The sequence below is a fragment of the Pituophis catenifer genome, unplaced genomic scaffold (genome assembly GCF_029215685.1).
Source record: "Pituophis catenifer annectens isolate HBS135680 unplaced genomic scaffold, rPitCat1.0.hap2 SCAF_1, whole genome shotgun sequence".
Classification (NCBI taxonomy): Eukaryota; Metazoa; Chordata; class Lepidosauria; order Squamata; family Colubridae; genus Pituophis; species Pituophis catenifer.
The window spans coordinates 320636569-320659042 of NW_027256881.1; positions in this window are offsets into that span (position 1 = coordinate 320636569).

Below are 22474 nucleotides of genomic sequence, written 5' to 3' on the forward strand. Positions count from 1 at the left end.
CTTTTCATTCAATCTCAATTAGAAACAAATGTTTTCTCTGGCGTGCTTTTCTTTTCCCCTTTCAGAGCTTCGTGCGAGGCTCTTTTGTGGTTTCCAAAGAAAAGGAGCAAGCAGTCAATAGGAGGGGAGGGCCGCGTACAGTGGATTTCTGTTTCCTGCAAGCCAGCAGCATAATGCATTGTGTCAGGGAAAGAGGCCAACATCCGGAGGAGGAGATCTAGGAATTAAACAGCGCAGCAGGGAAAGGAGACTTGTTGCTAGGTGACTGGCGGCTGCTGCATGTCCCTCTACCGCGACGAAGCCGGAGGTTGGCTCTTCTTTTATCCTTGTGATTGCGGACTCCTGTGACCTTGCCTTTCAGTCGGCACCCATAATTAACTCTGCTCAGAGGACGTCTTTCCATTTATTTGCCTTTCACCGAGGTTCAGAGAGTCCAGGTCAGTTGCTGCCGTTATTGAATCAGGAGCCTCCAAGAAATACATTTCAGTTGGCCATTGACTGGGTACCAGTGAGACTGGCTGGAAGACAGCTCAAGACAGGGTTTTTCGACTTTGGTAACTTTAAGAAACGTGGACTTCAACTCCCAGAGTTCCCTGGCCAGTAGCCTTTTGCAGTCTTCGCAATTCTAAGATGCGTGGACTTCAAACTCCCAGACGGATCCATGCATCTTAAAGTTGCCAGGATTGAAAAACTGGCTCAAGTTTCCCTCTTCTTCATGCTTATGCCAGTGCCTTCAAGTCGCAATCTTTCTCTTTTCATTCTTTGGAAGACCCTGCCATCTTGGTTCATTTTGCTGTTTAGAGAAGCAGCTCCTATGAGTATTTGTTCCTTCTGTAACTTAAATACTACATTGAACAAAGTATTCCCTCTTCTCTTCCTCCATAAATGCCTTTCTCTGAAACAAAGATGGGTTCCCTCTTCCCTCTCCCCCCCAAATATTAGCTTCAAAATTGGAGGGCTATATTAAGTAAGTTGAGATTTAAGTTAAGTGAGAATATACTAATGCAGATAGACCAGGTGTTATTTACCTCTCTTTGGGAAAGGGAGAGTTTTCATTTCTGGATCATGTTCGTTTTTGGTAACTTAATACTAAGATTTCTTGCTTTCAAGGCAAGCGTGCTGATTGGGTCTTCTCCCTTAGTCTAGTCTAGCTCAGTCTACTCTGGTTTTTAAAGCCTCTGCAATATAGTAGCCTCAGGACTTGAACTATTTTGCTCCTTTAGGGAAACAGATTGTATCCCAGATCTTATACAAGTCAAAATGTCTAAGATGAGCAAGCTGCTTTGGCTAGAGAGGTAGAAATAGTTGCCAGCCGCTCACTGGCAGTTCTTTTAATTGGACTCTGAAATCTAGATGTTCTAGTCCAGTGATGGCTAACCTTTTTGCCATCACATGCCAGGAGTGGGGGGGGGGGTTCGCGCGCACACGTACCCACATCAGTGGTGGGTTGCCCCCGGTTTGGGCTGGTCCACAAGAACCGGTAGTAAAACCGGCGGGAGGCTCCGCCCACCACCCCGGATGTCATCATCGGTGATCTGTCTCACATGCGCGATCCCATTGCAAACTGGTAGTAAAGGTAAGTAGAACCCACCCTGGCCCACACCCATAATTCTATGTGCCCTGCCCCCCCACATAAACATGCAACCCCCCACTCCTGGCATGTAATGGCACGGTGGGTCCAGTAGGCCCTTTTTTGTGTCTCCCCAGGCTCCAAAGCTTTTCTAGGAGCTTGGGGAGGGCAAAAACGGCCTTCCCCATCCCCCCAGAGGCCCTCTGGAGGCAGGAAACAACCCTTCCCTACTTCCAGTGGGCCCAGAAGGCCCAAAAATGGAGCTGAGCTCACGTGCCCACCAATATGGCTATGCGTGCCACCTGTGGCATCATAGGTTCGCCATCACGGTTCTAGTCCAATCAATAAATACTTTATAAGAAATATAATGACTATGAGAAAAGTTTAAGGGCTTTTTAGGCTATACACAATTGGATTCTATTTATTTGAGTGCTTAAAGGACTGCTTAGGTGTCTTTGAAATTGTACCACAAAGGAAAACAAAGATTTACATAAAATGTATCTGGATAGCTGGAAATCAGGCAAACACTGCTGTAAAATAGAAATACAATGTGTCCCAACTTACTGGAGAAGATTTAATAGATGAACTGTGTTCCTGTTTAGTTTGCTATCCTGATGACACTCAACTTTAAGGATACTTTGCACTCTATCTTCTTACATTTCTTTAATTTTAACCAAAGTTCAATATAGGATACTTTTAAACAGAGAAATGTTCAAAGTGAAAAGGAACATCCTGCCCTCACCATAAATTCAAGAGGGGTTATATTGGGTTTAAGGCCTAGACTTGTAACACTTAACTCTCAGAAATCTGATTTAACTTCCCTTTCTTTGCTTTCCATGGGGAAATTAAACAGCAGTTCATTCAATAGATCTTTGCTTGAGTTTCTATTTTTGTCTTCATTAAGCAAGTAACAAAGAATCCATACTTGAGTTTTTGACATCTACCACCCAGTTGGCAAATATTTAGTTTCTGACAAGGTGCTGGAGAGGGTAGTGGTCATCCAGCTATAAGCACACAAGGAAGAAGCCAATTATCTAGACCCATTTCAGATTAGCTTCATGCCTGGATAGAGTTATAGCTGTTATAGTTGTCTCTAAGGCTGGAGACAAGTATCTAATGGATGGTCAGCCTGTAATTGGAGACTCAGCAGGCATATCAGGCAGTTCCTGGGACTAATGATCTAGACTTGGAACAGATGGATGTTGACTTGGATTCTACCAGATACTAACCTTGAGTGGGTGCCAACTCCACAAATACAATGGCAATTAAAAAATTGAACAGCGGAGACCTCTATGACTTCTCAGAGAAAAGGCTTTAAACTCCTCTAATTATAGGATCTACCAGACCTTGCTTTTGGTTTAGGCAAAAATTATTGTGTTGTTTTGGTTTCACATTCTTTCATTCTCCCAACTCCTTATTTTACACTCTGCTCTTTGACTTTCCCTGGGATTAGTTCTTCTGGACTTCATCAGCTCAAGACTACAACAAGCATTTTTGTTTTGCCCTTCTTCAACCATTATATTTTATGGCTTGCAAAAATTAAACAATAACAATGATTAACTGCATGCACAACTCTGCCTAATTTACCATCATCTGTCTCTCTGTTAGCTCTTTCTTAGCTTTCTTAGCTACTGCTTTCGCTAATTTATGAATAAGGTAATAGAGCCTAGGCTTCGAACAGGACAGAGATAGCAGTCATGGTTGCCCTGCTATGAAGACTTTCAACAGGAGAGACACATAAGACATCCTATTATATTGACTCACCTGCTTTTCTCAGCAGTGATCATGCTGGAAGAGTCCAGTGCAGTGGTGGGTTTCTACCGGTTCGCACCGGTTCAGGCGAACCGGTGGTGGTAATTTGGCCTGGATCGCCGAAGTGGTAGCGACCGCTGGCTGGCCACGCCTCCAAACCAAGAACCCAATTGCCGCTCGCTTGCCCCACTCACCTGCATGACTGCTGGGAAGCGGCTGGCAAAGAGGTGGCAGCTGGGAAGCTTCTCGCAGTCGCATCGAAAAAGAAAAAGCCACCCAGCTGCCGCCTCTTTGACAGCCCCTTTGCAGCGCCTGGCTGCTGCCTGCTGAAAACTACTGGAGGTCGCTGAAAAAGCCACTGCCGTCACCACCCTGTTCTTGGCACTGGCCACACACACACATCCCATTGCCTGCTGCGCGCGCTCGGACTGATGCAGCAGGCAATGGAATGCATCAGTCTGAGCGCGACACAGCAGGCAATGGGATGTGATGGCAGCGGCTTTTTTGGCGACCTCTGGTAGTTTTTGGCGGCCTGCGGCCAGCAGCTGCCTCTTTGGGAGGCTTTTTCTTTTTCGATGTGATTGCAAGAAGCCTCCCAACTGCCACCTCTTTGCCAGCTGCTTCCCGGCAGCAGCGGCTGGCTGAGGCCACCAAAAACTACCAGAGGTCAGCTTGCCTTCCGGACTCTGGACCAGCTGCCGTGGGAGGAAGGTAAGCAACCCAAAGAAAGAGGTGGTGGAGGGGGAGGAAGCAGGGCTAGGACCAGGGCCGTTGAAGAAGGGGAAATGAGGCGACGCATGCAACTGGCAAAGGGAGGGCAGGGCAGCATGCAGGAGGAGGCCTTTGATAGATTAGGCCAGGCCTGGGCAGAAAATAAGTAGATAGGTAGAAATTTTAAAAACATTTCCTACCTTTTACTGTGGGCGTGGCTAGGTGGGGTGGTCATATGAATGAGTGGCCGTGGTCGTGAGTGACATCAAGTTGACCATGCCCACTCAGTCACATGACCACCAAGCCACGCCCACCAAGCAAGCCACGCCCACAGAACCAGTAGTAAAAAAAATTGAAACCCACCTCTGGTCCAGTGGGCTAGGAACAGGAGGCATTGTGTTCCAATAGTTATATTCTTGTGTGTAGCATCATTAGCAAAAATAACAATTAGGAAATTTCTGTTTGGCCCTATGGAGTTGTGTTATGGAATCACATGTAGATTTATTCTTTCTTTTCTGCTATTCAGTGTCAACATGAAGTAGTGAGGTGTCATCAAGATCAACCTTATCATTGGTGTGCAGTATCACCAGTATGCTGATGGCAATGAGTTTCTTTCTTTTCTATCTGAATCAGGGAAGTCTGTACAGGTGCTAGAAAGGCAACGAGACTATGATGAGTTGGATGAAGGTCAACATACTAAAGCTAAATGCATATAAAATAGATATACTAAGGAAAGACACTTCTCAAGCATGGAAAAGTCTGGATTTAATGGGGTAGTACTTCTTCTAAAGGAATAGGTGCATAGGTTGCATTCAATGTATCACCAAAGACGCTTCAATGACAAGGGCTATGTTCAAGTCCGTTGGAAAAAGTTTAAACTCAATGATCCATGTCCTAATGTCCCCTGGATTGGATAGCTGTAGTGCATTTTACATAGAGATAGCCTTGAAGTTGATGTGTAAACTACAAGTGGTACAATACAATTCAATGAAAGGGGCAGCTAAGTGGGATCAGATAACACCCTTTCCTGGAAGTGCTGCACCTTCATCCTACCAAGACAAATTTACAGTGTGCTATTTGCTTATGACTTCCTTAACAACTCAGAGCTTGGGTACTTTAAAATCTCTGCCCCGATGCATTCAAATCTGTTGAGAAAACTTTACTCATAATCCCACTCGTCGATTTGGTTCACAACATAGTGGCCAGAAATAGGGCCTCTTAGTGACAGTGACCTAGATACAAAAATTCCTGGGAACTGTTTGGCTGATCCTACTCTATCTTCTTCCAGAACACAATTGAAGTCATGTCTATTTACCCACACGTTAAAGGGCCAACAACAATTCCAAATCAAAACGTCTTTCAGCTTTTCTCTTAGTTATCTTGCTTTTCTATTTATTTATTTTTTTAAAAAGCTTTATTTTCATGTTTGAGGTTCATTTTCTTTCATCACTGTTGCATTGATTTGGAAACCCCTCCCCCCAGCTTTAGGATTTAGTAATAAACTGCTCTAGCCTGTCCTGGAGAAAGACTATAAAAATAAAATATATAAATAATGTATTATTTATAATATATAATAATAAAGTTTCTGGATTTTCTTTGGTGCTATTTATATAGTTCATACCTTTCATTTTGCATTGTTTTATTGCAACCGGTTTAACAGTAATAGTTATATATTCTGGTGATCACATTTCTGGGACAGGAGGGCAAATTCTGTTTTGCTTATTTAGGATTAAGGGACAGATGAATACACAATAAAACCACTCTAGAGATGCTCATTCAAACACAAGTCTTCCAAATACAATTTATTCATTATAGCTACATTTGATCCCCCAGTTTGAGAGATTGCTGGCATCCTAGATCTCCTTAAATAAATAAAAAAAAATCACGGCTTCTTAAATATGACTTCTTTCTTGATCCCAACTAGTTCTCTGCTAGGGAGATTTAGCTGACATTCATTTTTCGCCAGTTTTGCTAAAAAGGTTAATAGTTCAAGGAGTGAAGTTATAGCAAACAGAATTTCCCATTGCTAATCCTCTGTCTTGAAAAGCCAGGGCTTTTGTGTTGACAACTAAGTGAGATGTAATGAGACTCTAGTACATTCTTAAAGCTTGTTTCATTCACTCCCCTGTGAATGCAGCCAAGTAAAATTATAACCTATAGGAGTTTTTCCATGGCTCTCTCATAAGGAGGCTTTCTGACACCAATTAAAAAGATTATGTCATCAGCTGAAAAGAAAAGCCATAACTTTTGTGTGATAAAAGTTGTGATTAATCAAGACACAGTCACAGGGCCCAACACAATACTGGGTGACTTTTGCAAATTAAGCTCAGAGCTCAGTTCCTAATTAACTGTTTTCAGTGAAAGGATGAGTAATTTCAGGCAATGGGTCACAACATTAACGTTTTCCAAGAACCTGGATAAAAGTGAGTAAGCACAATGTTAGCCTTTCATATAATGCTTAAAAAAGGTGGATTCCAGCAGATTAGTCTTTGTAAAGCGCTATGGGGTGGTATGTAAGCCAAAATGCTAAAAGGTAGGAAAACAAGTGGAGGGAAATCACAGCAAACACAACTGAATTGTGGACCTCTCTATTGCTGGTTGGTCCAATTCCAAAAAGAATTAAACTATTTCCCTGAGATCAGAGTTTATTCTCCAAACATATAACTTTGAACATGTAAGCTCCCAAATTTAATCTCAGAAACATTCCAGAAGAATGATGAGGAAACATTGAGGAGAGCTGCTACCAGTTTCTGGTTACATAAACCAATGGCCTGTCACCATACCATATGAAGCCCCTTCATTTGTTCGATGGACCAAAAACCAAGGAAACTTTAGAAACCTAAAATTTTAGAAAAACTAAAAAGTTAGATTGAATCCAGTGAATTGATCATGCGGAAGTATATACCTCTTCCACCCTTTTATGTGGAATGTTCCATCAAAATTTTCAAGAACAATCATGTGGTTTTGTGTAGTTGTTTAGCCCCCATTTGCTTGTCAAGATCTGGTTTTTATCCACATAAATCCTGCCCTTTCACACCAAATCATTGGAAGGAGTCAATTCAAGGGAATTTCTATTCATCAACGTAGAGCATTGAAGTTAGTAGAAAAAACTTTACTGTTAGTGGTGATATCTTTGGGGTCATATTATGAGCCCTGGTGGCACAGTGGTTAGAATGCAGTATTGCAGGCTAACTCTGCCTACAGCCTGGAGTTCAATCCTGTCAGGGCTCAAGGTTGACTCAACTTTCCATCTTTCTGAGGTTGGTAAAATGAGGACCCAGATTGTTGGGGGCAAAAGGGAAACAATGCTTATATTGTAAACTGCTGAGAGAGTGCTGTAAAGCGCTATGGGGCAGTATATAAGCCTAAATGTTATTGCCATGCAATGGATTAATGAAAAGAGATATCCATTTTTAAATTTGTATGGATAGGAAGGGAGGGAGGGAGGGAGGGAAGGACATTGTATATCCAGAAGCAGAACTTCATCAATGTCAATATTTTTATCATAAAGAATACTCATGTACTCATGTTGAACTTTTGAAGATTTTTTTCGTTGCAAAATCCAGCAATTAAGAGCCTTGGTAGTACAGTGGTTTAATGCACCCTGTTATTAACACAGCTGCCTGCAATTTCTGCAGGTTCGAATCTTACCAGGCTCAAGGTCGACTCAGCCTTCCATCCTTTCTAAGGTAGGTTAAATGAGGACCCAGTTTGTGGGGGCAATAAGCTGACTTTGTATAAATATACAAAAGTATGAAGGCTATTGCTTAACGCACTGTAAGCCACCCTGAGTCTCCAGAGAAGGGCGGCATATAAATCAAATTTAAAAAAATAATAATTATATTTTTATTCATTCTCCATAGAGAGTAGGGGCGAGGCACAAAACATTTTTCTAATGTAACCTAAAATAGAAAACAAGCAAACTTAATCTTTATCCCTTTAGTCTACATTTCTTTTGTATGCAATGATTACAGCAAAAACATACACATGTAACAGTATTAAATTGTCATCATTTTTATTTGTGATAATAGAGAGGAACATCACAGTTAATTCAGTGATCAAATCAGCTCCTAAGGTCTGCCACATACCAAAATATTTAGTCATTAAATATCTCAACTCTGGACAACAAATTATCTTAATTTCATGTGTTCCTACAACATTATCTAAATTAATTATTCTGATGTAACATGGATTATACATTCTGGAAATGACATCTGGTGACAATTGCAGGGGGTTGGGTTAAAAAGTCAGGATGGCAGAGGGATTAAAGACATACATTGATATCACACATACACACACATCCTCCATAGACACTGCTGATGGTTGCACAGGCTACTGATCAATAGCTCAGACCACACTTTGACAAATGTAACTTAGCTCTCATATAACTTTTTATTGAAAAAATGCAAAGTCTAGAGCATGTAATTCGAAGTCACATGTTGAGACACTGGAAAGAGTGCAGAGAAGAGGAACAAGAATGATTAGGGGGCTGGAGACTAAAACATAAAAAGAACTGTTACAGGAATTGGGTATGTCTAATCTAATGAAAAGAAGGACTAGGAGAGACATGATAGCAGTGTTCCAATATTTGAGGGGCTCCTACAAAGACAAGGGGGTCAAACTATTTTCCAAAGCACAAAAAGGCAAGACAAGAAACAATGAATGGAAAGTAACCAAGGAAAGAGGTAACCTAGAATTAAGGAGAAATCTCCTAGCAGTGAGAGCAATCAACCAAAGGAGCAGCTTGCCTTCAGAAGTTGTGGGTTCTCCATCATTTTTGAGGCTTTCAAAAAGAGATTGGAAAACCATTTATCTGAAATGGTATAGGGCAGTGATGGCTAACGCTTTTGCCATTGCGTGCCAGGAGGGGGGGCCGGGGGGTCATGCGCGCACGTGCCCACAGCCATAATTGTATGCGCTCCACTCCGTGCATGCGCGCCTGACCCCCCTGATCCCCCTACTCCTAGCACGTGATGGCCCGGTAGGCCCGTTTTTCTCTCTCACCTGGCTCTAGAGCCTTTCTAGGAGTCTGCAGAGGGCGAAAACGGCCTTCCCCACCCCCTGGAAGCCCTCCGGAGGCCAGGAACGGCCCATTTGCCAACTTCCAGTGGGACCAGAAGACCCCAAAATCAGCTGGCTGGAGCGCACATGAGCACTGGAGCTGAGCTCGCGAGTACACTGATATGGCTACGCGTGCCATAGGTTCGCCATCACGGGTATAGGGTCTTCTGCTTAAGCAGGGATTGGACTAGAAGACCTCCGAGGTCCTTTCCAACTCTATTATTCTATGTTCTATGTTGATCCTAAGAAAATGAACCTCAAGAGAATCTATTCTGAAATTCGGGAGACAGTCTCCAGTTATATAAGCACCGCAGAAAAAGAAGTGTTATGTCTGTAAACAAACCAATAAAACCTGCTACTTTCATTGTTTGCTATTTAATACAAGAAGGGTGAGGCAGAAGAATGGAGAGGAATGATTAATCGATATGTATTTAATCCAACCTTCCCTAATTTGTTGCCTTTCAATGCCTTTACACTAAAAAGCTCCTAGCAATTCCACCCACCAACATTGTGTAACTGGATTATGTGCTAAGGAAAGCTTTTGCTTTAGCCTCAAGATCAGCCCCACATAGTGTGCTGCTCTCCTTCACCTTTTCCTTTTTTTCATTTAGGGGTACGGAGTGAATTTAAGTAAGGTGAGTATGCCTTGTAGAGACTTAAGGCAACTGGCCACACCTTAAAAGACAAATGTCACCAAGGAAAGGGTGAGGTGTCATTAGTATTTGATAACACATTGTTCTAATTCTGAATTTCAGAGGTTGATTATGGATGTGTAAGTAGCATCTCTATGTACAGGGACAGAATTGTTCTTAAAAACAGGGAGGGAGGGAGGGAGGGAGGGAGGGAAGGAGGGAGGGAGGGAGGGAGGGAGGGAGGGAGGGAGGAAGGAAGGAAGGAAGGAAGGAAGGAAGGAAGGAAGGAAGGAAGGAAGGAAGGAAGGAAGGAAATTAATATATCAGGGTTTCCAACCTGGTACTCTCTAGAAGAGGTGGATTTCAACTTGCCATAATGGTCACACCAATTAAGGTGCATAAAAGTTGAAATCCAATACAGATGGAGAGAACTGGATTGGAGCAGGGTGTTGTATTTACATTCAGAATAACAGAGTTGGAAGGGATCTTGTAGGTCATCTAGTCCAATCCCCTGCTCAAGCAGGAGACCCTATACTGTTTCTGACAAGTGGCTGTCCAGTCTCTTCCAATGATAAATCTTCCATAAAGTTGTGGGCGCTTTATCTTGATAAAGCGCCCACAACTTCTGAAGGCAAGCTGTTCCACTGGTTGATTGTTCTCACTGTCAGAAAATTTCTTGTTATTTCTAGGATGATCTTTCCTTGATCAGTTTCCATCTGTTGTTCCTTGTCTGGCCTTTGGGTGCTTTGAAAAATAGGTGAACCCCCTCCTCTCTGTGAACCTCAAATATTGGAACACTGCTATAATGTTTCCCCTGGTCCTTCTCTTCACTAGACTAGCCATGCCTAGTTCTTGCAACCGTTCTTCATATGTTTTAGCCTCCAGTCCCCCAATCATCTTTGTTGCTCTTCTCTGCACTTTTTCTAGAGTCTCAACATCTTTTTTATAGTGTGGTGACCAAAACTGGATGCAGTATTCTAGGTCTGGCCTTACTAAGGCTTTATAGAGTGGTATTAGTACCTCACTTGATCTTGATTCAGTCCCTCAGTTAATGCAATTCAGGATTGCATTGGCTTTTTTGGCTGCCACCGCACACTGCTGACTCACATTTGATTGATTGATCCACTAAGACTCCAAGATCCCTCTCACAGTTACTGCTGTTTCACCTAATCACAGTCAGGTTTCACCTAATCTGTATGTGTGCTTTTGGGTTTTCTTGCTTAAGTGTAAAACTTTACTTTTTTCTACGTTGAATTTCATTTTGTTAGATTTCTTCAAAGCTACTCAAAAAAATCCCAGGAAATTTGCTGGGTTGACATCTCAGACTTGCCCTGAATTTTCTCCATTTCTCTGGCTACAAAGTTTGCCTGTTTGTTTCTACAAAGGAAATATTTTCAACCTGCAGTTTCAGTTGACCCTTAGATGAGGTACTGGAGCCTCCTAGTGTTCAACTGCAAATCTATTTGTCACTGTAACCAGTTGTAGGAGATCGTTGCAGCCCGAGGCATATCAAGATCATGCCACCTAAAAATACAGAGATGTTCACAATATACTTGGTGAACATGATTATGTTATCAAAGTTCCACCCATTTTCACAAATCACCACTGTAGAAAGGAGACCTTTGCAGACATTTTACTGTAGATGAAGCATTCCCCAAAGTTCTTGTGTTCCTTGAGGCTTGCAAAGATGGGAATCTTTGCAGTCCCAAAGGAAGTTTTCAGTATTGTGCTCTGATTGAACTATGTGAAAAAACGATGCTTCAAAGCATGGAGCGAAGGTGTCAAGGGGCTCTCTAAAAGAGTACTACCTAAACCAATTGTATAAAATAATCTACCCTGTTTCCCCCAAAATAAGGCATCTGCTGATAATAAGCCCAATTGGGCTTTTGAACGCATGGCAATAAGGCCAAGCGCTTATTTCAGGGTTCAAAAAGAAATATAAGACAGGGTCTTATTTTCGGGGAAACACGGTATGATGACTGTCAATTTCCATGTATATTTATTCTTTCCAATATTTGATTTTTTAAAGAAAAATGCTCAAGATTTTAAAAAAAGGTTTTTTTAAAAAAATTCAGTGGCTTTCTGAAATGTTCCTTAGATAGGTCTCATCACAATTATTGTAGCTGTATTGCAGAGAGAAGCCACATCTTTCTGTTGGAATAGAACCCCTCAACCTCTAACATGGATAGACCTCAAACATACAATATTTTTGTCTTAAGCCCCAGGACATCTGTGGACTGTGGGAGGATGGGATTAAAAAAAAAAGAGTCCTGATAGCTATCTAAAAACAGACCAGAGCTTCAATTATGTAGTCATGGCTGCCATTTTGATATTTTCCTTCCTCCAAGGCACCTACTTCAGTTCATGAATCCATGGAATTACTTTCCCTGAGGTAACTGTAGAAGTTGATGTCTTCTTCACAAAGAGAGGGTTGAAAGTGGAAAAATCCTGCCCAAATGCAGCATTGAAAATACTAGCCACTTTCTGTTACGATGAGTTCCTTCTCATCATAAAGTGTTCCAGAGTATAAGACAAAAGTTCAGTCTATACCAGGGGTCTGCAACCTTAAACACTCAAAGAGCCATTTGGACCCGTTTCCCACAGAAAATACTGTGAGCCAATAATTTAACAACCAGTGTGACTGGGTGGGCATGGCCAACTCGACGTCACTCACTGCCACCCAGTCACATGACCCACCCACCCCCAGCCACGTCTACCCAGCCAGTCATTAGGGCAGAGAACCAGTTGTTAAATTATTTGCCCTGCCTGGACCCACCTCACCTCTCCCCTCCTAGCCACCTCTTGCCACACCCGGCCTCGCGGGTGTTGTTCACCTTCTCTTTCTCTCTCTCTCTCTCTCTTCTCTCTCTCTTATCAGGAGTGAGTGGGGCAGGGTTGCATTGTGCCTCCGCATCGTAATTGGCTCTAGGAGGAGGAGGGGACCCCATCTCCCCCATTGTGAAGAGCGGCTAAATTTCACTGTGCTGCGCAAGCTGCTGCGAGAGCAGCAGGCAGGCCATGGAAGCAGCACAGCTCCAAGCCCGAAGCGGCAGGAGGCAATGGCTGCCTTGAGTGCAAATGTACGCAACGAAGGCGGAATGCTGGAATATAGAGTGAGTCTCCATCCCCTGCTGTCGCCCCTACCTTCTAAGGCCAGGTGAGGAGTGACTGGGAGGAGAGGGAGGGGCCAGCCAGTGGTGGGATCAGCCAACAGATAGCCACAGCAGAGGGCCGAAAGAGCTGCATGTGGCTCCAGAGCCACGGGTTGCCGACCCCTGATCTATACAGACTAAGTCTATGGGTACGAAATGATCAAAATTACAGCTTGGCCTCCATCTTCTTCCTACACTGAATTATGAAGTGGAAGAACCAAGGTAGCTGCTTTTACTCTTGTACTCTTGTCTATTTGGATTGGTAGCAACATTCTTACACCTGAGTTTTTCAATCTCTAAATGGATTTTTTCCAGATTTTTTTTTCAAACTTGGCAATAAGATGTATGGACTCCAATTCCCAGAAGCCATGGCTGGCTGCGGAATTCTGGGAGTTGAAGTCCACACATCTTAAAGTTGCCAAGTTTGAAAAACACTAATTTTAACCATGTGCTTTATTTCTACAACTATATTGCTGCAGAGTCAACTACACCACTAGAAGATGTAACTTTTCTGCCTCAGCTGCCAAAGCACCTCCGATCCTGGGCAACAAAGTGTGTCAGGCTCAACTTCTACAATGGGGCAGCTGAGATGGAAATAATCACTATTGATGGTGCCTCCCTGTGAGTCAGAATCCCTGATTACACAAAAGCAGCCACTGTTTCCAGGGATGATGTCGAAATCAAAGCTATAGAAAGGGGAACACAGAAGCATCATCATTTAATACTCGATAGTTATTTCTTTCTTTGAATAAAGAAATGTGTCCTATGTACAATAGTTGAATTGCCTTCATGGTTGCTGCTCTATTTACCAAGGTGTAATGGCTTTTATTTGCGCTTAGTGTCATTTTTGACAAACTTACACTTCACAGCACACTTCCATTGATCTTATAGTCCTAAATTGTATGCTAATAATATTTATCTATTAAATGCAGCCTTTGAACAAAAATATTTCCAATTGAGCCCCTGCCTTAAATAAAACCCAGCAATTCGACAAGAGAGCTTATAGGTAGTGCTTGATTTACAAACTGTTCATTTAGTGACTGTTCAAAGTTACAATGGCACTGGAAAAAGTGACTTATGACTGTTTTTTGCACTTATGACTGTAAGCATTCCCATGGTCACATAATCAAAATTCATATGCTTAGCAAGTGACTTATATTTATGACCGTTGCAATGTCCTGGGGTCATGTGATCACATTTTGAGACCTTCTTGCATGCAAAGTCAATGGGGAAGCCAGATTCACTTAACAACCGTGGTACTAACATAACAACTGCAGTGATTCACATAACAGCTGTAGCAAGAAAAGTTGTAAAATGGAGCAAAACTCACTTAACAGTAACAACAATTCACTTCTTCTGAACTGAAGAAGCTTCTTGGATGAGAAACGAAACGCCTTCAAGGGGGAAAAAAAAGGAAGTCCAGTTGCATTTTGAAAAAGCATCTTTGGTGCTTGGATGGGGTTGTACAACCTCAGACAGACTCACTGCACAATCTGGAGGTCCTCCTAGGCTCACGACTCCTGCTTGAGGAACAGGTGGCAGTCATGGCTTTGTCTTGCACATCTTTTGCTCCCATTCCTGGATCAACAGACCCGACTTACAATCACTCATGCCATGGTCACCTCCGGACTGGACTCCCCATTTCCTCCCAATCAGCTGGGACTCGGGAGGCAGAGAATAGATGGGGGCGGGGCCAGTCAGAGGTGGTATTTACTGGTTCTCCAAACTAATCAAAATTTCCGCTAACGGTTCTTCAGAACTGGTCAAAACCTGCTGAATACCACCTCTGGTATACTTCCAGAACAGTGCATATTACATCTCTGTGCCATGAAGTTGCCCGTTTGCTTTCATTGAATTAGACCATTCAATGTGCTGGTTTTAATCTTTAAAGTCCTTCATGGCAGGTGGTGGGGCTATCTAAGGGACCAACTCTCCTTGGTTACTTCAGCCCACTTCACTTGATCTGATAAGAGTAAGCCACTTGCAGGTACCATTGGCTAGGAAACCTCATTTGGTGGGTCCTAGGAGGTGTGTCTTTTTCTGCCACAGTGCCCATATTATGGAAAACTACCCGCCCCCCCAATTGAATTATCTCCATCCTTTTTGATATTCCAAAAGGCATTACTCAAGGCCCTCGACTCTCAGACAACTGGAAACTTACACAGATGGCTCCATTGAGATGATCATTTTTATGTTCCCTTTCCTTATGGTTTGCATCTTTCGATATCTATTAATATAATATCAATTGCACATAACAATATTTTTGTTTTTGTTTCTTGTTTTTTTATCTATTGTGCACTGCCCAGAGTTGCTTTCGGTGAGATGGATAGGAAGGAAGGAAGGAAGGAAGGAAGGAAGGAAGGAAGGAAGGAAGGAAGGAAGGAAGGAAGGAAGGAAGGAAGGAAGGAAGGAAGGACACATTATTCCAGAGTGAAAGGACCAGTGGATTCACCCTTTGATAGTACCACTCTTTCCTCCATCTTGTCACCAATATGAATTACACAGGTATCAATTGCATTTTCCCAGCAGGCCTAACAAGAAGTCATCATACGCACGATCCTTCAGTTCAGTTTACTGTTAAGGCTTTAAGACACAGGTGAGGCTATACTGAGATTAGCAGGAAATCTCGGAAGGCAGAAATCACTCACCTCTGCATTACTTGCCTTTTCGGATGGCTGTGCTGCGTAACAGAAAATTGCCTTTCCTTTTCATTAGCTCTGCAGTTGCACTGGCATTTAGTCACACTGGCAGTATTTGAGGGGATATATGGAGCCAAGGACCTCCCAGGCACATTAGGAAAACAAGCACGTATTAGTAATACAATATAATGAATCCCACCCATTATTTTTAAATGGATACCGAGGAGGCTCTTGATTTTGGTTTCCTGATGGCTGTTTTAAAAAAATCAGCAGTTCCTGACCTCAACAGGGATGCCTTGGAGGTTTAGTAACAATCCATTCTGTATCAATGCACATACTAAAAACTTCGGAGGGACTGAGCAACGCTCAGTGCTTCTGATAGCAGGCTTTTGTCGACAACCCTCCAAGTAAAAAGATTTAATGCATCCCTCTGAATGTGAATGGGATTGTGCCCTACTGTCATTAGATATCTTGCCTCCAGGAGATCAAAGCCGGATGCTGTGGGTTTGCGTTAATGTCACCTTCATGACTACACAGAGTAATTGAGCATGACAAGAACTAGATCATAATACGGAGGGAGAGGGGCAGGAATAGGTCAGAAAGACATGTTGACGTCTCTGGCGCTCTACGTTATTGAAAAACAGCAAAACTGAAAGCTTTTTGTGAGCTTTCTTTCTTTCTTTCCATTGCAGGTAGTCCTCGATTTACAACAGTTCATTTAGTGAACATTCGAAGTTACAACGGCATTGAAAATAGTGACCTATGACCATTTTTCACACTTATGACCATTGCAGCATTCCCACGGTCCCGTGATTTACACTTGGATGCTTGACAAGTGGTTCATATTTATGACGGTTGCAGTGTCCTGGGGTCCTACGATCACCTTTTGTGACCTTCTGACAAGCAAAGTCAATGAGAAAGCCAGATTCACTTAACAGAGGTATTACTGATTTAACAACTGCAGTGATTCACTTAACAAATGTGGCAAAAAAAGTTGTAAAATGGGGCAAAACTCACTTAACAAATTTCTCACTTAGCCACATAAATTTTGGGCTCAGTCGTAAGTCGAGGACTATCTCTATTAGAACGTTTTTTTTTTTTTAAAAAAAATTGATTTATATGCCACCCTTCTCCGAAGACTCAGGGCGGCTTACAATGTGCTCAGCAAAATGGCAGTGATGGCTAATCTTTTTACCATCGTATGCCAAAAGTGGGGGGAGCACGGGGGGGGGGTCGTGCACGTGCATGCCCATACCCATAATTCAATGTGCCCCACCTCCCCACACATGCGCACGTGACACACACCCCCGCGTTCCCCCCGCTTTTGGCACGTGATGGTACAATGGGCCCAGTCGGCCCGTTTTTCACTCTTCCCAGGCTCCAGAGGCTTTCTAGGAGCCTGGGGAGGGTGAAAACAGTCTTCCCCACCCCCCCGGAGGTCCCCCAGAGGCTGGAAACAGCCTGTTTCCTGACTTCTGGGAGGCCCGGAAGGCCTGAAAATCAGCTGACCTGTGCATGCATGCATGCTACAACTGAGGTAGGGCAATGCTCGCGTGCCCACCGATATGGCTCCGTGTTGGTTCGCCATCACGGTTTTATGCTGTTAAAGTTTCAAAGGTAGGGGGAAGAGGAGGTGGAGATAGAAATGAAGAAATTTGTTGAGTCAAGAGTTCTTCAGCATAGGGTTTATCAGGCAAAATTTGGCAAATTCAAATTAACAAATTGTTACCCGTTTTAATTCCTCTTGAGTTAGCTGGTTTACACATCTTGGTGTATTCTTTCCTATCCTGGTGCTCTTCAGATGTGCTAGAATACAACTCCAGAATGCAGCTTGTAATGGCCTTGGTGGCTGAGAACTTTGGAAACTTTGGAACTTTGCCATGGGCCCAGAGGGTTCACCATTGGGGAAGGCTTCACTATTGTCCCAATTCATCTTGTCCTAAAGCCAAATTCTTGAGTTACTGACTTATTTCTTCCAAGCAGGAAAGCCAGTGTGAGATTAGTCCCTGAACCATTTTTATCTTGTTCCCATCTTCCCCTGAGCACGTTCACTGGTCTTTTCCTTTGATACTTGCTCTGTCAATGAACCAGCCTTGGCTGTTCTTAGGTCTATAGTGGAGCCTATGGTGCAGCATAATCTTGATGTCTCTAGTATGCTTTGGCTGCAGACATCACAGGATTTCAAAATTGATTGTCAATTTTCAAATTGAGTTACTTCACAATGTTTTTGAGACAGACCACATATAGAGAATGTGTTATTTTGGCACAGATAACTTTTTGCACTCACTTATAGTTTCCCAAAACAGTTATATTCAAGAGCTGAGGTGGCGCAGTGGTTAGAGTGCAGTACTGCAGCTACTTCAGCTGACTGCTAGTTCAGCAGATCAGTGGATCAAATCTCACCGGCTCAAGGTTGACTCAGCCTTCCATCCTTCCGAGGTGGGTAAAATGAGGACCCAGATTGTTAGGGGGCAATATGCTATTTAGTATACTGTCTTTGGTGTAAGCCGCCCAGAGTCCTCGGAGAGTAGGCAGCATAGAAATATGACTAATAAAATAAAATAAAATAAAAATACTTACTGATTTTCTGCTTGTTATTTTTATTCCTTTGATTAATCAATTATAAATTTACAGAGTGAAGCAATGAACTTGCTGGTTGGTGACAGAAAACCTTGTAGTTTTTCTAGGGCTGTGCTATATCTGTTGTCAATGACACCATTGTGGATAAAAATTATTGTACTATGACACCTTTCCTCAGAACTGACTCCCTGGCAGCTCCATATCCTTCTAATAACAGTTAAATATTGTTAGTATTTAAAACCTGTCCATCTTTCTTATTCTACAATTAAGTTATTAAATTTTAGACTTGCATTTTGGCTTGAACATTTTTTTAAAATTTGGAATTGGAATATTTTAAACATAGAAGCCTCTACATTGAAATCACTTGAACCGTCAGCAGTCAAAAATTGTCCAGTAGAATTAAACCTATCAAATACCAAAAACTACAAATGGCAATCAACTTTACATGATTTTTCTAGGCCAACCTATAATATTAAACATTACATGAATTAGAAATCAAACCCTTGACAACTATTCAAGAATTCAGTCAGGATCTGGAAAATGTTCAACATTTTAAAAAGAAAATGCTGAACTCAGTTCACCTCTCAATTGTAGAATATAAATAAAAATGGCTGTCTAGAAAAAAAAATGAACACTATAGTTACCAAAAAATGTAAGGAAAGCTAAATCTCTAAGGTGTTAGGTTTTTCTTTAAAAAAATATTTATTAAAGAAGTCTGTAAAAAAAAATCAAGAAGAGGGATGAGAAAGAAAAGCAAAGATGGCAAATTGTGAGGAACACAGCTTCCTTTGATAGCATCTTTGTTCTGGTTGCATCAGATGTTGCTACACTGCATTCCCAAGTAAGCACCTAGCTTTTTGTCCATCTTTAAAACATTGATTTCCCCTTCTTTCATACCAACTTTTTCAAGCATGCAATTAACAGCACCAGGTGCAACAGTTCCATTCAACTTGTGCCAGATCTATATAATCAGGACTCATCCTCAACACTTCTTTGTGGAAGTCTCCAGATGCTTGTTGTCACATTATCTCTGCCAGAAAACAGGCACAAAGGGAAGGTAAATGGAATGTGGCTGGCCCACAAAGGATTTTGCACTTCTCTGCCTCAATCCCCTCCCTTTTACTTCCCCAGGTGATTTTAACTAATCAATGACTAAATAAATAAATAAGTAACAACAATGACAATAATTTTAATGGAGGAAAACCTGACAGAAAGCCAGGTTTCTATCTTTCTAGTGGGTTTGTCCAAGTGTGCGATTAACTGTTGAAATGCACTCTGCTTAACCTGATACAAAACGATCAGATAATGATAGGTACCAGCACATGATTTAGCTTCTGCCTATGCCTGGGATAAGGACAACCCACCTTTTCATGCAAACCCCCCACTGTTAGGGTGAATAAACATGACTGCTGGTTAGAAATAAGTTCTTTACTGTTAGGAGGGAGAAGTTAAATATATGTTGTATTTAAGCAAGACATGGCATCCAGTGTTGGTTCCTGTGAGCTAGAAGGCAAGGGCATTCAGTTGTGGTGGTATCTTCATAATGCAGGAAAGAAGTGATTGAGGACAAAGATGACAGAAAAGTCTGATATTATGTGTGGTATGGAAGAAGGGATGAAGTACCATTTTCGATTTCTCACCTAAATACTAGAACTCAATCATTTGGTGAAACTGGCTAGCACAAAAAATTGCCCTTTCCTAATCAATGTCCCAAAAACACACAGTTAGCCTGATCCTAGATTTCTATTTCTGGCCCAGAAATAGGGAAGAGATGGGGTTCATCTGTGCTAACTTTCTCTGGCCCGGAGGTTCAAGGAATCTGGCCCATCCAAAGCCTCTGGATGGGCCAGATGGGAGAAAGTGGATCTGTGCAACAAGGACAACTGTCCCGGTATATAAAGATGAGGAATAGCTGACATTCCTCCTCCTTCTTTTGCTGAAGGTGGCTCATGAACCTGTCCTCAATGGTTTGAATTTATGTAGCCACCCCTCTCATAAATACAGGACTCTGGGCTATACAACACAACAGTTAAAACTCAGTAACAATCCAAAAACAATAAAAAATCAAATAAACAGATAAAATGTCTATGGAGATTCTCAGTCATCCAGGTCATGGTTGTCCCAGATGTGCTTTTTCAAGAGGCAACTGGATTTTCTGGTTTTTCTTTGAAGATGTTTCACTTCTCATCCAATAAGCTTCTATGGCACAAAGTCCAGTTGCCTCTTGAAAAAGCACCTTTGGGAAAGCAGATAAAATCCAATACAACTTGTGAAAACGATCTTGGAATAGAAATTGTATGCAAATTGAACATGAGCCAGAAGTCTGATAACTGCAAAGGACAAATGCCATATAAATAGGCCATATAAATAGAAGAATAGGAATCCAATTCGTAGGAATTAATAATTTCATTTCATTCTGTTCTGACAAGATCCCAGTTCAAGCACTATTATCTAATTCTTGGCATCACATTTTTATAAAGAGTGAAAACAGGTTCAGAAAAGGGTGATGAATGTGATTAGAAGACTTGAAATTTACTAAGAGACATGAAAGGAGCTGCTTATTTCAGCCTTGAGAAAAGTCGATTGAGGAGAATATGAGAGCACTCTTGTAAATACCTGAATGGATGTCACATAAAAGGCCAGGATTGGTTATCATTTCTGAATGCAGGACATAGAATAATAGTTTTAAGTAACTGGAAGACAGATTCCAGTTGAAGAGCAATTTGATAATGAAACTAAATATCAAGATGGCATGTCCCTTTCATTGGATGCATTCAAGCAGAGGCTAGATGGCCTTTTATTTTGGAAGTTCTAAATTTGGATCCCTGCATGGAGCATTAGCCTGAACTGATGATCCAGATGGCCTTTCCAATTATGATTCTAAACTATTTCTGCCTATTCCTGGCAGATGGCCATTCACTTCCCATTTACACCACTCAGAAACAGGGTGTCCCACTACTATTCCAGGCAGATGGTTCCACTGCTTAACAATTTTTATTATCAGATCACTTCTGATATTCCGCATGAACTTTCCTTCATGTTAAAACCCCCTGAACCCTGCCCTACTGTTTCAATAGATACCTTTTTGTATGTAAAAACAAAATGGATATTTATAGTGTTTTGTATCATCCCTTAGCCTTCCTTCTATAAGCTAAATGTGTCCACTGTTTTGCTTACAGGATTTGATTTTCAGACACCCCAACCCTGTTGTAGTTCTTCTCTGAACCTTCTCTAGCTTTATCATGTTCTTTTTTGAAATCTGGTGCCCAGAACTGGACCCAGTACTCCAATTGCAGTCTAACTAGTGCAGGATACAATGAAACTAGTATCTCTTTAGTCAGCATATAATGCTTCTTTCAATACACTCCTAAATGACACTTCACTTTTAGCTGCAGCATCAAATGGCTTACTCATGTTTAGCTTGATATCCAGTAGTTTTCCTTGCTCTTCTTTACATACACTGCTGTCAAGTTACATCTCCATAATATTGTATCTATGTGTATGATTTTCCGTAACCATTTGCCTGACTAGGCATCATCGAGCATCATATAGTTGAGTATGGTTTAATATGTATACCTGTTGAGATCATTTTGAATTGTAATTTTGTTCTCTAATCACCCTATCTTGGTATAATCTGCAACTTTAAAAAGCCTCCTTTCCATTCTGGGCAGCGTTATCAAAATGTTGAATGAGATAAAAGATGGAACCTTGAGGACCCAATTTAATATCCTCCTCCATGTTGGTACAGAGCCCTTTATGAAATGTTTGTTCAGCCCCTCATGAATCTGTGATTTGCCCATCAGTCCATCTTGTCTACAAAGATATCACACAAGGCTCATCTTTATTGAGACAAAGGTATGCAACATCTCTAGCGTCCCTTTGGTATTCTATACCAAACTAGTAATTTTGTCTAGATAATGTTCATCCAGTTTTCCAAACCTTTCTGGATGAAACAGATTATATGGACTCTTTTCAGTTGGATTTCAGTACAAGACGTAGTATTGATACTGCATCAATGACTTCTGGTAGGAGGAGAACGGGAATAATGTCTCCATTGGATCCTCTGGATCCCTCAGCAACTTTCAAAATCAGCAACACCTGTATACTTCCAGACTGACAGCAAGGTCAGTGGAGAGAAGATGTTCTGATGATTCCCTTCAGTGCAGCTAGTTCCATTCAATATTAATGGGGGAAGAGGTCAAGCCCAAGCCCCAAGGCTTGTAAAGGGTCTCAGGATTTGATGCTCTCACCCCTCCTATTTGGTTTGGAGCTGGGCATCAAGTTGGTTGTTGCCCCAAACCTGGGCTAGGTAGTTCGAGGAGATCTCTCTTCAATGGTGGGTGAAATGGACATTTGTGGTGAAATTTTTGTAGTTTT